Below are 16,500 nucleotides of genomic sequence, written 5' to 3'. Positions count from 1 at the left end.
TCGGCCTCGGGCCGGAACCCCAACACGGGATCCCCAGCACGAAGAAGAAGAAGAAGAAGAAGAGGAACGCGACGAAGAAGACGAATAAGAAGAAGAAGAAGAAGAACGCGACGAAGAAGACGAATAAGAAGAAGAAGAACGCGAATAAGAAGAAGAAGAATACCACCTGACCCCGACTTACCCAAGCGCTTTTTCAAGAATATTTTTAGGACAAAGTGTCACCGTAATACCATCTGTCCCCGACTTCCACAGCGTTTTTTAGAATATTTTTATTTAGACATATATATATATATATATATACATATATATATATATGCATATATATATATATATATATATATATATACATATATATATTCATATATATGTAAAGGTGGGTGAGGAAGACATAAATCAGAATACAAGTTTATTTCTAACTATTTTCGCCCAAATAAGCTTCTTCAGAGAAATAGTATCTTCCTCACCCACCTTTACCAACCTGTCACAATGCCTCAACATATATATATATATATATATATATATATATATATATATATATAGAGAGAGAGAGAGAGAGAGAGAGAGAGAGAGAGTCCATCTGAAGTTGCAAGTTCAGTTGATGTAAAAAAAAAAAAAAAAAAAAAAAAAAAAAAGTCAGGAGGAGGAGGAGGAGGCCTCCTCCCGCGGAGTAACTACCACGTTGGTGACAAAAGCCCTGTCAACAGAAACAGTTGAAGCTCTATGGTTCTCCAATAGTCCTCGTGTTTTTTTTTTTCGATTACGTGATCCAAGACCATGGTGGATCACGCAAACTCACTTAAATGTATTGAAAACGCCATCGACTTTAAGAATTTGTCACTGCTCATTTCGCGAATTTGGCACTTTGCCCATTTCACGGTTTTAACAATTTCCCCATTTCATGAATTTGGCACTTTGCCCATTTTGCGAAACTGCCATATTACTCATTTGACGAATGTGGCACTTTGACCATTTTCCATGAAATGGGCACCGCCGTGACTTTCCTGTGCATGGACTGGGCCCACTGTACATAAAATTGAGCCATGAAATGCAAATGGGGGAGGGGGGCCTGCCCGAGGGCCTTCGCCGCCGCCGCCGCCACTCCTCGTACGACGACGGAATTTCAAGGTGCCCCCCCTCCCCCACTCCCACCTCCAACACACACACACACACACACACACACACACACACACAAGCATACACACAGGGGTGGTCTTGCGTACGAGGGGCCACTCGCTGCGGTTACCGTAAATGCCTTATATAGATAGAATATGCATAGATTACCGTCACGTTTATTGGGCTCACTTTCAACGTTGTAATAATAGTTTTCGTTTTATATATATATATATATATATATATATATATATATATATATATATATATATATATATATATATATATATATATATATATACATCTGTCCACTTTCTTCGCCTGTTCAGCTGTCATCACAGTCACACTCTAGCTGCCAATGTTGCATTCTTTCAAAACATGTTGCAATCATCGTGCCACAGTCCCTTGACCACACACACGCACACACACACACACACACACATTTACGCTTGCTTTACATAGTCCAACCCAATCTAGTTTGCTTTCCTTAACATTTCTTTAATTTTATCTTTGTTTCATTTGGTGGATATGTTCAGCATCCTCTAATTGGGATTGAATTTGTGTCTTTCGATCTGAAAATGGTCTTGAAAAGGCCGGGTCGTCGTTGAGATAAGGTGTCAGGAACTTAGCAGGGGCGCCCGCAGACGGACGCACCGGACGCACGTGCGTCCAGTTTGGACATTACAAGCATACAAGGTCCCCTATTCAATCATTTTTCCCTTCTAAAACCCTCAACTTTGAATGAAAAATGTAGATGTTTTATATACATTAGAAACGTGGTAAAGCATCAGTGTTAAAATTATGTATGCACTAGAATACATATGGATCTATGTAGTATATAAATTATAAACAGAAGAAAACGCAAACGAAAAATGTGACATTGTGGTTGTCTCCCTATAGCCCTTTATACTTTGTGCGTCCACCACAAGAAAGTCTGTGGGCGCCCCTGTCAGGAAGAACGGAATCTGGTCGCCGCCGCCGCCGCATCGTCACCCAGATCTCTACAGCATCGCCCTCAGGAGACACCGGGGGTGGAGGGTGGGAGGCAGATCTTCAGAGGAGATTCCTCATCCACCACCAGAGGGACGCCTGATAGAAATTGTCTCTCCACCCAAATTATATACGCGCGCGCGTTATATATATATACATATATATTTTATATATATACATATATATATATACATACTGTATGTATACATATATACATATATATATATATACATATATGCATATATATATATATATATATATATATATATATATATATATATATATATATGATGAATGGTTTAGACAGATGAGAGACTGGGTGGAGGAAGAATAAGCGAAGATGGGCTGGAACTTTTTATTGCTTATACGTTTCGACCGACTCGGTCTAAACCATTCATCATATATATATATATATATATATATATATATATATATATATATATAGATATATGTATATATATAGATATGTATATATATATATATATATAATATATATATATGTATATATATATATATATATATATATATATATATATATATATATGGGGGGGGATACATGTGCGTGGCTACTACTAGGACAGTGGTGTGAAAAGAGAGGAAGAAAAACGAGAATTAGAAGAGGAAGACTGATATGATAACTGTCAATGTTTCGACGCCCGGTGGGCCTCCCCGCTGCCAAAACTGACAAAACCTTGACGACCCACGTGGTGTGCCCAGCTGCACGCACGCGAGCCGTGGGGAGAAGGGACGGGAGTCTCCTTCATGACTCCTCCGACCGCGCAACGGTCATTTGCCAGTCAGTCAGTCAGTCAGTTAGTCAGCGCAGAGCTCCTACCCTCCGGGAGTGCGTGTGCCGGCCGGCGTGCGTGGGTGCTTCCTTTCATGGGTGACAACTGCAGAGTTTGCGGTTTTAGCTAAACTAACCGAACCTTCCCAGTGTCGATGTTTTTGTTTTAAGTTGATATGCACAGATTCTGCCTTTTATTCCTGCTGCTGATTTTGTTGAATATTCATTTTATTTTCACCTCGTCCTTCCACTCCGGAATGTGCCTCTTACACTTCTCTCTCTCCACACGAGTCTCCATTCCTCCCTTCCTGTTATTGTGGTAGGATGACTGGAGGAGCAGTCGCCGGTTGCGTGCAAAACGTGGAGGAAGAACAGTATCGATAGAGATCCTGGCCCCAGCCCGGGGACCGAGTACCAGCCTCCCGGTTTCGAAGACAGGCGGCGAGCACGTCCTCCTTCTTCTTCTTCCTCTTCCCCTCAGGATCCTCGGAGAACCCCGAGAGGAAGAAGAAGAAGAAGACTCGCACGTTCCCTCTCCCCCTACCCCCGACACAAGAAAATCCAGGAGTGGTAGGGGTCCCCCACCCTTCCCCTCTTCCAGCTGAATGAGATCGCCTGGTCGAGAACGTACAGGATCCCTTAGTCGAGGCAGATCGACTCTTTTTTTTTTTCTCCGTATCGCTCTCTACCTCTCTCTTGAGGTCCACGAGTGGACCTGATTTTTTTTCTTTCTTGCAGACGTCCAAGAAGACAATAAATTAACAATCTTTCTTTCCCTTTCATAATAATAAAAGAAAAACGAGACGCAGTTCTATTTGTGTTTACGTATTTGTTTAGTTCAGTTTACGTGCTCTTTTTATGATTTTTATTTTTTTCTATTTTTCACGCAGTGCAAATGTAGACTTGAGTTTTGGTTGTTTATTTATTCATTTATTTATCTATTATTTTATTTTATTTGTATTTCATCTATTGTACATTTAGAATATTTAAGATTAAGAATGACTTATTTTCTTGCGCTTGTTGGTTCACCCCCTCCCCGACGCCCACCCCCATCCACCCGCAACCGTCTCCGGCGCCTGGCCGTTGTTGATATTGATCCTTACTCGAATATCTGGTAATCATTGAGGGTAATCCCCACCTCAGCATTCCAGGAAGCATTGATCCATTTTATTCCTCTTCCCCCTGTTTTCGTTTATGCATTTTGTGTTTACTGCAATAATTAACACGTTAACATATGTCCAAAACACAAAGATAAACATAGATAAATGAAAGACGATATTCATCACTATAAGAAAATAAATATTTCAAAGAATCGAATGCTGTATAATTCGTGATGCATTTGTCCTATTAAACAGTCTCATAAACAGTTATCTTTATCGAAAAGAACGAGACATATCATCTGTACTTTATTTAGATAGTAACATGTATATGAAACTATATAATCAGTCAAGCATGGTCGTAAAAATGATGTATTGTTTATTCCCAGCGCGGTCCCGTGTCAACCGACCGTTACTGTTCTTATTTCAAAACTACAAAAGAGAGCTCCGCCCAAGGAGTTGTATCGCTAATGATAATAATTCCCCGTTTTACCTCATCACCAATCACGATAATCGATACCGAGCGGTAAACTTGCATGAAATAGTTTGTGACGACAACCGATTTCGAGCGAGGGACAAGCTTATTAGCATTCAAATCGAAGCGACCGACTCTGGCGCATGTACGAACTCACGATGCACCATGAGCAAGATCCAATTCTCCAAAATTGGCGTCACCTGCTTCTCATAACCTGCTACCTCGCTTGGCCCCGGCTTACCCCGAAATTTCCTGTGACTATGTACTTACTCCGAGGATTTTTATTTACTACTACTACTACTATATCCCATTCACTAACTCCATCAATTCAGCGTAACACTGTTTCCGAGGTGCTTCTTATTGGTGGAGAGCTTGCACAATTTTGAATGCCTTCGATAGTACAAAAATGTTTCAAATATCATTTGGAATGATTCGAGATGTTGAGGTACCCTACCTCATTCAAAGACACCATTAAATTAGATTAAATCTTCTCACGTTGGCTAGAACAGCATTTGCCTGTTAATCGCCACATAAGAATGAGTAAATTATGGTAACAGTCGTCCATGCAGCGCCACGTCTTTAAATCACGAAAGCTTCTTTTATGGTGGAGGTAAGGGTAGTAACTCCCATTCTTAGTCGAAATGAGTAAATGATGAATTGATGCCGTAGTGAAGAGAGGGGGGGGGGAGGAGGACTTGTGAAACGATACATGCATGGTTGCTGTAGTGAGTGCACCAGCCCTAATAAGATTGTTACTCTTTTGTTGACGTCAGCGCTGAATTTCCTCTTGCGTGAGTGTACCCTTCGCCATACCAAGATCTTGCGCCATACTACAGTGCGGCGTAGTCACGTACACAGCGCATACTTTTCGCTCACACGGACATTTGTAGCCTTCATGACACACTTCGGATGGACGACTTTTCCTCTATTGCAGCCAAACATTGTTTAAGCCTAATGTCAGTTAACCGTTACACATGTAGCCAAAGTCAGCTAAGGCAAAGCGTTTAATTATAATTCGAAACTGATGAAGCCAAGAAAGTATGTGACAAGTATTTCCACCTAGATTGCTGGTTTGGTCTACGACATTTTTGTGCCATACTAACCAGCACCCGGTAAGTGGAGCATTGTATGGAACTTACATTAACCCAAGAGTGCGCACGCGCCCACAAGTTGCTTGTAGCACCTGCCTCGGGCATGTCTTTCGTAGCTTATATTTGACGTTATGAAGTGGACCCGTTACCGCTCGAGTGAGGGTGGAGGGGGATAGCGTTTCGGAGAAGCGCGAGTTGCATGTTGCAGTTTATATATATATATATATATATATATATATATATATATATATATATATATATATATATATATATATATATATATATATATATATATGTATATATATATATATATATATATATATATATATATATATATATATGTAAATATATATACACGTATATATATATATATATATATATATATATATATATATATATATATATACATATATATATATATATATATATATGTATGTATGTATTTGTACTTCGGCCTTCCCTGCTTGTAGTATTCGTATTGACCTTCCATACAAAGAAGAATTATTCTACTTACACTCTAATGTCTCATGATTAGATATGCACCAGATTAGCTGATTGAGAAAATGGTAACAAGTATGTGGCAACTCGGCCGGGATTTGCAACGGGCTTGCCTACCTTCTCATTGTGACCCACGCAAATGAACGTGGGTGGGTTGTGGTAGAAATAACATGACAGCAATGGATGTCACTAATCCAACTTTTACTTACTCAGCCTGTTACGGACCCGAAATAAGTCCAATCGACTCTTGTTGGCCAAGACAGAATCCTCAAAAAATGCCGAATTCATAAGAACGATCGGTAAGTGAATACCAAGATTGAATCAAGACAGTTACGTAAGGAAGATCACCAAAGTAGTTGATGATTATATGTTGCGTGTTTAGCGTTCTCGGGCTCTGCTCAAAGCGGCTAATCACCAAACAATGTTACCAGAACTTGATCTTTTCTGTACTTGTGATATATATATATATATATATATATATATATATATATATATATATATATATATATATATGTATGTATATATGTATGTATGTATATATATATGTATATATATGTATATATATATATGTATATATGTATATATATATGTATATTTATATATATACATATATATATATATATATATATATATATATATATATAAAACAAGCAAAAATGTATGATTTTATGCTGTAACCCTTTGAAACTAATCCTAAAATGTATGCTTAACTTCAAATTCCCCAAGGTGCCCTTTAATCGGAAATGACGTCATATGTTGGTAATAGGCTGAACCATTTTCGTCATTGGCCTGATATAGTTAACTGGGACCGGGTTTTCGGCAGTGGACAGTGAGTGCTAGGTAGATAATATATAGATTATATATATATATATATATATATATATATATATATATACATATATATATATATATATATATATATATATATATATATATATGATGTAAGCGGAATAGGAAATTGAGTTTATTCCTGACTATGTGTGTGTGTGTGTGTGTGTGTTTGTATGTATATATATATATATATATATATGTGTGTGTGTGTGTGTGTGTGTGTGTGTATGCGTGCGTGCGTGCGTGTGTGTGTGTGTGTAAATGATAAGAAAAATAATACAAGGAAAATAAAATAAATGTCACAAGGTAACTGGAATATTTTGAATTGCGAGTTGTTAGAAAAATAATAATTGTTTGAATATAATGTAACATGATAATAACCTTACTATGTTTAGCGTGATAAGTAAGATAAATTAATCAGTTTACCATGCGACCAAGTGGATTTCTTTTTTCTATCTATGGAGTTTTTGTGACAAAGTGTAGATGATTATCATTGTTATCATTATTAATATAATTGTTGAGACATTCTGACAGGTTGACGTAAGTGGAGTAGGAAACACAGGTGTCTTAGTCTGAGTTTATTCCTGACTAGTTAGGAAGACTCAGACAAAGACTCTTGTTTCCTACTCCACTTACGTCATTGATATAATTGTTGTTGTTGTTATTGTCGTTGTTTTTATTGCTGTTGTTGCTGCTGTTTTTATTGTTGTTACTATTATTAGTTGATATTATTATTACTATCATTATTACTGGTATTCTTTTTCTTCCTATTATTATTATTATTAATATTAATTATTATTATTATTATTATTATTTCGAAATTCACAGTGAAGGGTTTGACATATCTCGAATCCTGAGCTGGACCCCGATTTCAGTGAAACCCAGTCGGACTGAATTGAATTCTGACTGTCTAAGCACCTCCCCCCCCCCCCCCGACCGACATAAGGACGTTCCAGTACTATTCACTAGACAATATGGCGCCTTCTCTAGAGCAAATAGATCACATAGGAATAGAGGAAGCATAGACATATAGTAGGAGAGTGTTATTCCACGGGATTTGCTAACAGATAATCCCAAAGAATAGTTTGTCGTAATTTATGTGTGTAATGTTTCAATTTTGTAATAATTTACCTCATCTAATGGAAGAGTTTTTGCTATGGTACAGTCATGGCACCACTAAAATTATGAACATTGACTTTGGAGTAATATACTACACAAAGTAATGATACAGTTCAGGTTACATCTCATTTTTAGTTATAAATATTTCTATTCTTATTCTGAACTATTCCATGTAATGAAAGTCCTACGTTTGAACTCGACACAAGCAGGAGGCACATGCTAACCAAATTAAGACGTGTCAGGCGGAGGAGGAGAAGAGGACTTTTTACTCCAGCCGCTCTCATAATTAATTTGAAGGTACTGCACACGAATCCTGTCCTAACTTTAAGAAAACATTCAAATTACGTCAATGTATAGTAAAAGTGGTTAACTTTGACCGCCTATAACCACTTTCCCTCTACCCCCTCCCCCTTTCTAAGCTACTTAGGTTAATTTACGTCTGCGATGTTTGTTAAACGATTTAGAGAAGAGCGCTAATCATAATCATACTTGGCTTAATGATACGAGTTGTGAATTTACTGAGAATCACTTGAAAGCAATAATCAAATACAGTCTACAGTTATATTTATTTTCCGTGATTTATTCTAATATCTTTTATGACGGAGGGTTCAATTGAACTTAGACATCGTTAAAATACATAAGATATTTTAAGGAGACATGGACGGTGCCACAAGTTATGACGTCACTGGAGAGCGAAATGTCGCGTCGCTCCGGGGCTTCTTTGGATCCAACTGACGCAAACGAGATCTCGCCTACCAACATTATCATCAAGACTGAGTGAGGTACGACTAGACTCTAAGCTTCTCTGTAGGATTTTTAAATTGTTTTGCGTCTATTCTCGAATAAATTTAGCATTTGAGAGGGGGCGAAGGAACGCCGCCGCCGCCAGGACGATTATGCGCGGGAAGAGTCATCAAAGGAGGAGAGAAAAAGGAGAGTAAATATCATCTTGCTACAAATGTATCACAGGGGTTGGTTCGATATTGCAACAGGAGTTTAAATGCGTAGGTGGCAAGGTAAAGCATGTTTGATAAAAATAGTAATATCATTCAGGAAAGTGTTCATTGAGGTGGGTGTAGAGCTTTGATTCCATATTCATTTGTCTTCTTCGTATCAAAAGTAGATTTTGTGTAAAAAAAATCGCATTGGAATCAAGGATATAGGAGAATATTTACCAAATGTTAGAGTCGCGGCCATTTTTCAACTGGTGGTCTGTGCACGTCACTGACATAAATCATATATGTTTCTTATATAAAACCTAACTGACACAATGCATGTACGTTTCATGTATAAAACGCGTGCGAGAGTTAGAAAGAAATAGGCAGAGCAAGGAAAATTCGAAGAATGAGAAACCTAGATCACGCACAGTCAAGATCATGGCGTGCGTGCGTGAGTGCGCGCGCATGCATGCGTCCACTGCGCGGGAGTGGGGCATACTTAGGCGATAATCGAGGCTCCGTTGAATTCTAAGCAGCTTTGCAAAAAGTTGCATATCACGTTCTTCTAAAAAGACACTGCGACAGTGGTGACCTAGATGCAGCAGCTGCTTAAGATTTATGACATTTATTTATTTACTCTTTAGTTATATACCTTTTAAAGAAAACAGTACCGGAACTATTTGAAATGGTGTTTATGTTTAGACATATACAAAGCTCATACGCCACCCATTGACCAAGGCAGGGCTCTAGATAACAAAAAAAAAAAAATGTATTTTAGATATTTCCTTACCTCCCTACATCTTCTGGCAAAGAATGCACCTTTAGAAAAATGTCTAAGAGCAGTTCAAAAGGGGGGGGGGATGCAAATGCTTGTTGGTAATAGAGATGAGAATGTTTTGAAAATTGGCTGCTGGGAGATGATTCTCTCCGACGTATATAATACGGGTATCGTTGGACGACTACTAGGATGTAGTCGTCATTGCTCCCTCCAGTATCTGTTTGAAATCAGAACGGAGTCGAGATGACGTCACCTGGCGGGAGAATATGCAAAAGACGTAAAGGTCACATAAATTAACATCAATGATACATTTTTTCCCCTTACTTTTTTTTTCATTGATTACATTTTTATTTGCATTCATCCTCGCAACTTTAAAATCATATTCATGTAAGAAGTGCGGTTACCCGCCCCAGCGGTCCAAACACGCATGGCTAAGGTAACAACGACCTCGATCGAAGCTCCTCAGCGTCCCCTGGCGTGTATTTACTTTCCTCTTCTCGTCGCTGACAAGGTCTTTGGCCGGGGGCCAATCACATCTTATAACACTACAAATCAGAATATTCTCGTCACAGGATGTGGAAAAATAATTTTATGACAGTAGCGATACTTAGAATGTCTCCTTTGATAATGGGACCTTTTGCAGTCAGGCTCGTAGATTCCTATTAGCGCTAGAATTTTCAATTGTCTCGGATTTCACGAGGCAAAGGGGTGACTTAGCTAATTTGGAAACCGATATTTAAAAAAAGATACGCCATAAATTGCTGCATAAATGTATTTAAAATTAAAAACATGACTCTTAATGTTATAATTTTTACTTACTGGTGTGTGATAAGGCTTTGTTAATTTAATTATAAGGTAAAACTAAAAATAGGTAATTATTTTTACTGAAGTAACTATGAGCAGTAAAAATAAGAGGATGTTGATTTCGGTTTGTGCATTTTATCTGAGTGTTGAAAAATAATGGATATCACTGTCACGTCCTGTATATGAAGATAATCAGTGAGATAAAAAATTACAACGGTGGTGGCGGACGTACGAAGTTAACGACATTTTTGTAAAGAATAGCCTCTTATATCTGCTGGGAGCTGTTTTCAAACAAATATGACTAATTTTACGTGTGCCGTGGCAAACTGCACGTCAGATTCAAGAAAAAATAAGAGAAAGACAAAGTTTATCGTACCGAAAAAATTAAGTCTTCGATGCAAAATTATATTTTCGATACATTACATGGATTTGCCTATTGCTTGGTGCATTCAAATGAAAGTATATATCAGTATACGTCCATTGAAGTCGGTAGAAAATGACAAATTGCTTGGCTTGATACAATTATAGGCTGTTTTACGAATATCATCTGTGATTATAAATAGAGGCTCAAACAATGCTATATGCCGTTTGCAATCATGAAATTAATTGACTTAAATTTCAGACACAATAATGTACAACGATACACCTCTGTAAGCTTATAAAACTTGCCCAAAAAAGTATTTATTTTCCGGCAAGAATGACAAAATCTGGCGGTGTCTGGTATCAATTTGCTCACTGCGAAAGGTCCCATCGATTTGATGTGAAATTCGTTTGTTATTTGTACGACATTGTGTCTTTAGCTCCAGGATATTGTTCAACTTCCTTGCTAAAAATAATAGATTTAATGAAATATCAATATACCCTATTAAACTCCTTTCATTATTTGTGTTTTCGATACTTCTAATCATCTTTCTTTGGGAATCAGCTTGAACGTGCAGGCGTTTTTCGAAATTTATGAAAAGAAAAAGAGGTGTATTTTTTTTCAACTTGTCTGTGTGTAAATACAAATAAGATTATATTCACAGACGTACGTACAGGATAGTACAAAAATGTTATGCCAGGATGGGAAAAGTCACGTGAAAAGGTGGTGGTGGTGGTAGATAGTTTGGGTGGTGGTCAGGCTCGTACGCTGGGAACACCAGTTAGGCTGTTGTTGCTGTTGCTCTTGTGGATTAGCTCACCAGTGCTTCCTTCCTCGCCAAGGGTTTATTTGAATATCTTATGTATTCTTATCTGTTCTTGATTTTCAAAAAACAACCGTCGCAAAGACACAAATTTTCAATGTTTTTAGAAAAATATATACATTCTTGTCGCACGCTTATGGAATTATAAAAACCTTGTAACCTACAAATTCTATTCACAATTAAGCTTCAGCATTATTGTTTGGCTCTGAAGTCTTCCAGAAGACCGCTGTTGGACATTTGACCTTGATGCCTTCGCAATTTGCTCTGCTATTTTTTTCAACCGTGTGAGTGGTGAGAGAACTTAGATTAGCTAAATAAAATGGCTGGCAGCTTGTAGGCGACGTCATTCCTAATGAGCACTTTGAGGAACAGGGGTTTTCATCTATTGGGTAGTGAGGGAGGGAGGGAGGGAAAGATGGCACACTCCTCCTCCTCCTCTTCCTCCTTCTTCTTCTTCTTCTTCCTCTTCTTCCTCTTCTTCTTCTTCTTCTTCTTCTTCTGCTTCTTCTTCTTTTGCTTCTGCTTCTTCCCCCTCTTCTTTCTTATGCTCTTATTTTTTCTTCCTCCTTCTCCCTCCTTCTCTTCTTGTTCATGTTGTTCTAGTTCATCTTATTTCTTCTCATTCTTCTTCTTCTCCTGCCTTCCTTTACATCTTTCCCCCTGCTTCCTCCTCTTTCCCAGTGTAGTATCAGGTATTCGAAATCGCTAAGCGTCAGGCAGAACGAGTGCATCAAAGGGTGCCGCTCCTCAGCGAGTGAGTGCTCATCAAAAGACGATTCGCTGCATGACTCTCAATCTTTCAAGTTCTTGACCAGTGGTCCACAGCCTGTGGCCCATGGGCTCCCTAGTGGGCTATAGAGTGGTTCAAGTGGGCCCACAACCCGAAACCTAAGGAGTTGGTTAATGCTGAACGATACGATTCAGTGTTAGAACCTAATGGAGGAGACTGCAAGAAATCCTAAGGCCGCTAGGCGTGTTGGCTCTTTCTCTATAAGACTAAGGAACAATAATCAACGAATATGGGGTAACATAAATGAATAGAGAATATCTGTTCTTGACCAAGTAGTACTATGCGCGTTCTACTTTTTTCCCAACTCCGTAGACGTGAAACACTGACGTTCTTTGGTAGAACAGAGAAAAAGAGTGAGACTCGCTTAAAGCTCAACGAAAATTGTAAAAATGAGCGCTTTACAAGGTGGATTTACACAATGGAAAAACATGATAGCAGGTGTTGAGGTTGATGGGAGTGAGGAAAAGAGAGTGGTCACCCGCACCCATTCACCTACCCTCCTACCTCGGTCACAATAGATTCTAAAATCGCTGGGTCCAGCGATACGGCTTGATTGGCCAGCCATTTGCTCGGCACATGCCACTTTGAGCTACCCTTACCTAACGGTTTTCCCTGGCATCTAGTGCCAGCAATAGCGATAGACGAGTGGGAGGTATTAGGAAACTGTCGTTTATTCAGCATGTATGCAACTGAAAAGATATTCCACTTCCTTTTTTAAGGATTTTTGATGAAAAAAGAAACGACAATACAAGAAAACACCCAAATATAAATTTCAATTTGATGGAAATATACAATTTAGTTTTCGTATTGGCTCTGGTATGGAAGCAAAACGAATGTATGTTCACAAGGCCGAAAACATATCATCGCAATTTCATTGGTCCCATGAGGTTATCATAAGTCTCAGAAAAAGTTCCTGAGTATGAAGTCCTTTGGAACATCAAATATCCCTACTGCTGGATAAGGAGATGAGGCTTGTGTAGTTATGATCAGTTGATTCCGCTAGCGGTCTTAACAAGTGGTGTGTCCAGACAGCTGCACATATCGCTTTCAAGCCAGGGAAAACAAAAGCCAGTCTATCGTTAACAATAGTGTTAGGAGTAGTCCTCACTCCCGGTCCTCACCTCTTGTCCTTACTCCCGTCCTCACCTCTCTTCTCGACCGTCCCACGACCTTACTGAACCCCAAGCGGTCCCATGGGACACGGCTTGCGTACCCTCAGCCGCATGGCCATCACAAAGTCCTTTTGAAGAAACGCACGTGCAGCTCACAAACCTAAGACCAACCCTATGAGGCCCCCAAAAGATGACTAACCAGTGCCAGAGTCTACCACAGGTGGAACAAATCCTCCTTGAGGAAACACGTACAAAGCCAGCATCGGCCAGGCATGTGTCACAGGGACGTTGGATTCATTAAGGAACGCATACCCTTTGTCTCCGTGAGTCGCCGGCGTCAAACGTTTTTCCTCCGACTTCCCATGCAGCACACGTGACCTCACGCCAATAGGAGCATGGGTCATGACCTTCCCGTGTATATAAAAGATGGACCAACGCCGAGGATTTAGATCACCTAAGAGCATCATATGTGAGCCTGGTTCGCTGCTCTTTGCTTTTTCACCTCTCCCATTCTCGCAAGCAGATTGCCCGGGGACACGACTTGAAACACAGTCGTCACCTCCCTCGCCGTCTCTCCCCTCCCCCCACTGGCGCCCAAAATGCATTGGTAAATAAAACCAACTCTCCATCAGAGTTTGCCTTCAACCATCCTGACAACATTTGTGATCGTAGCTTTAACCGCCATTCATGGAAGCGCGGCCTGTGTTGACATCAGTTCGTCTAGGTTCCCGGTGTCTGCTTGGAACCGTTGGACAAAGGTTGTTGATGTTCCATTGTCAGCGACGTCCTCCTGCTACATGCCAAGAGCTCAGGGAGAACGACCTAATTTTGTTTGTTGGTGCAATGCATATTCTTCAAGCAAGGATGGGCAGAAACGATACGAATCCCTTCTCTTGTGTGAAGGTGTCTTCCTGGTGCCATATTCATCTGAGGCTTGTTTAGGAAGACAAGAGGCATAATGTGCTTAAACACAGGGTTACTCCTGTGCAGTTACTCTTGCTTGCTTCTGGTGACTGAATCGACTTTTTTTTTTTTTTTCTACAGACGGTTCCACTTATTTCCCCCAACAAATGTGTTTAATTTCTATAACTGTTTACATTTGAGATGTGGCACTGTTGGATAATAAAACTTGAGGGTAAAAAGTAGGTCGAGATTTAGTGTTTTCGTGCCGACGTGGGTTGATAACACACCCCAAGGAAAAGATTAGAAGTCATAAACAGATGAGATGTAGAATGACCTTCAGGTACACATGGGAAGCCGGTCACAGAACGGTGAGATGTTGAGCTGGCAGACGCCATCTTCATGCGGAGGTAAATAACTACTTTAGGTTTCGAGCGGAGCTGGGTAATCATCTCAGCTCTCCAGACTTTATCCATAGGAAGAAATACAGAAAGGATGGGAATTTTTTAAAATGCCAGGTTAGAAAGGGAGGAAGAGGAGGTGTATACACTGTATACAACTTTGTAGGAGTCTTTAATGGAGTAAGAACCTATGGCAGACAACTTTCGAGTTGTTTTGCAGATTTGAGTACGAAAGGCTGGGGAAAATTCTAAATAGTTGTAGCCCATGTTTTCAGAACCAACCGGAAAACACGGATTCGAAAGATGGAGGGGGAATAGACGATTTCACTATCATCCGAATGCACTTGATATTTGTCCAAGGATTGAGAAAGACATTTGGCTAATAGTAAAAATATCTGTAGAAGGATTTCCACTCCTCTGGTGAACGAACCATGTAGTATAAAATAGAATATTTAGGACTGACCATCATATCCTTTTTGACATCTGGTTCGATGGCGAGTTATTGTAGAAGGAAAAATATGGATAAGCTTAAGTCAAATTCAATTTCATCTTTCAGGGATGTATAGATAAGTTGAAGGAATGGTATAGTTGTTGTAGTTTTATGAGTGATTAGCTCAGTGAGTATGGTAAGATGTATAGGTGTGTTGATTGAGAGGAAGAAGCTGCGTTTATAAATTACATGTGGTAAAACAAATGTGTTCGACATGTCTAGAGAAACGTAAGGATATAATTTGGACTTTGTGGCCTTGAGAAAGAGTATGACAATGTTAATGGAGAAACGTGGAGAGTTGTGAATGTACAGAACAGGAGTCTGTTAAAGGTGCTTTAGGACGTCGGTCCGCTTTCTAGAGGTAAAAAAGGAAAAATTACGAAAATAAAATTGCTGAAAATTTGTGAATTTAAATTGTTGGCAATAACGTCCCGAAGTTTTAAATTGATACGGCCGCCATTTTTAGTGTGAATAATTATCATCTCAATATCAATGTCGCGTGTTGGTAACCCTGACATTAGAAGACATGACAACAGCTTTTTATTGTTTTGACAACGGATTTTTTTGTTTACTTTGTCCTTTTTGGTCATATATTCGACACCAATTCTGTGGTGTGTGTGAGAGAGAGGAGGGCGAGTTCATCAGTTCCTGCCACAACATGAGTAGGGATGCACGCGTGGTACTCGTGGCCGTGTTGATATTTCCTATGCACTACATTTTCTTTGCTTCCACTTGGCTTCCTACAGCCCAAAAACACTTCCAAGTGTTTGAACGGCCTAGACCATCGAAAAAGAAGAGGGCTGCAGCAGAGAAAGAGAGAAAATCAGGCATAAGGAAAAGAGGAGGGAGATGTGTAACTATTTACTGGTAAAGGGCTATCAATCTCTACCTGTAGAAAGACGTTGAACGCCTTGTTTGTACGTAAAAACCTCAAGGTAAAATTTGAAGCCCATTTCTCATTTTTTTCTGAAATAATGTCATTCAAAGTACTACTACTTTGACAATTTTTAGTTTATTTGTAAGATTCCTTTTTATTTGAAAGCTGACACATTGTTCTACATTCTAAACAACTTTTATCATGTGTTGATTATTGAATTTTCTAGAA

This window comes from Oratosquilla oratoria, chromosome 3 (assembly GCF_046742065.1).
Source record: "Oratosquilla oratoria isolate Oo_2021 chromosome 3, ASM4674206v1, whole genome shotgun sequence".
Lineage (NCBI taxonomy): Eukaryota > Metazoa > Arthropoda > Malacostraca > Stomatopoda > Squillidae > Oratosquilla > Oratosquilla oratoria.
The sequence above is the reverse complement of the archived record's forward strand: the minus strand, read 5'-3'. Positions refer to the sequence as shown.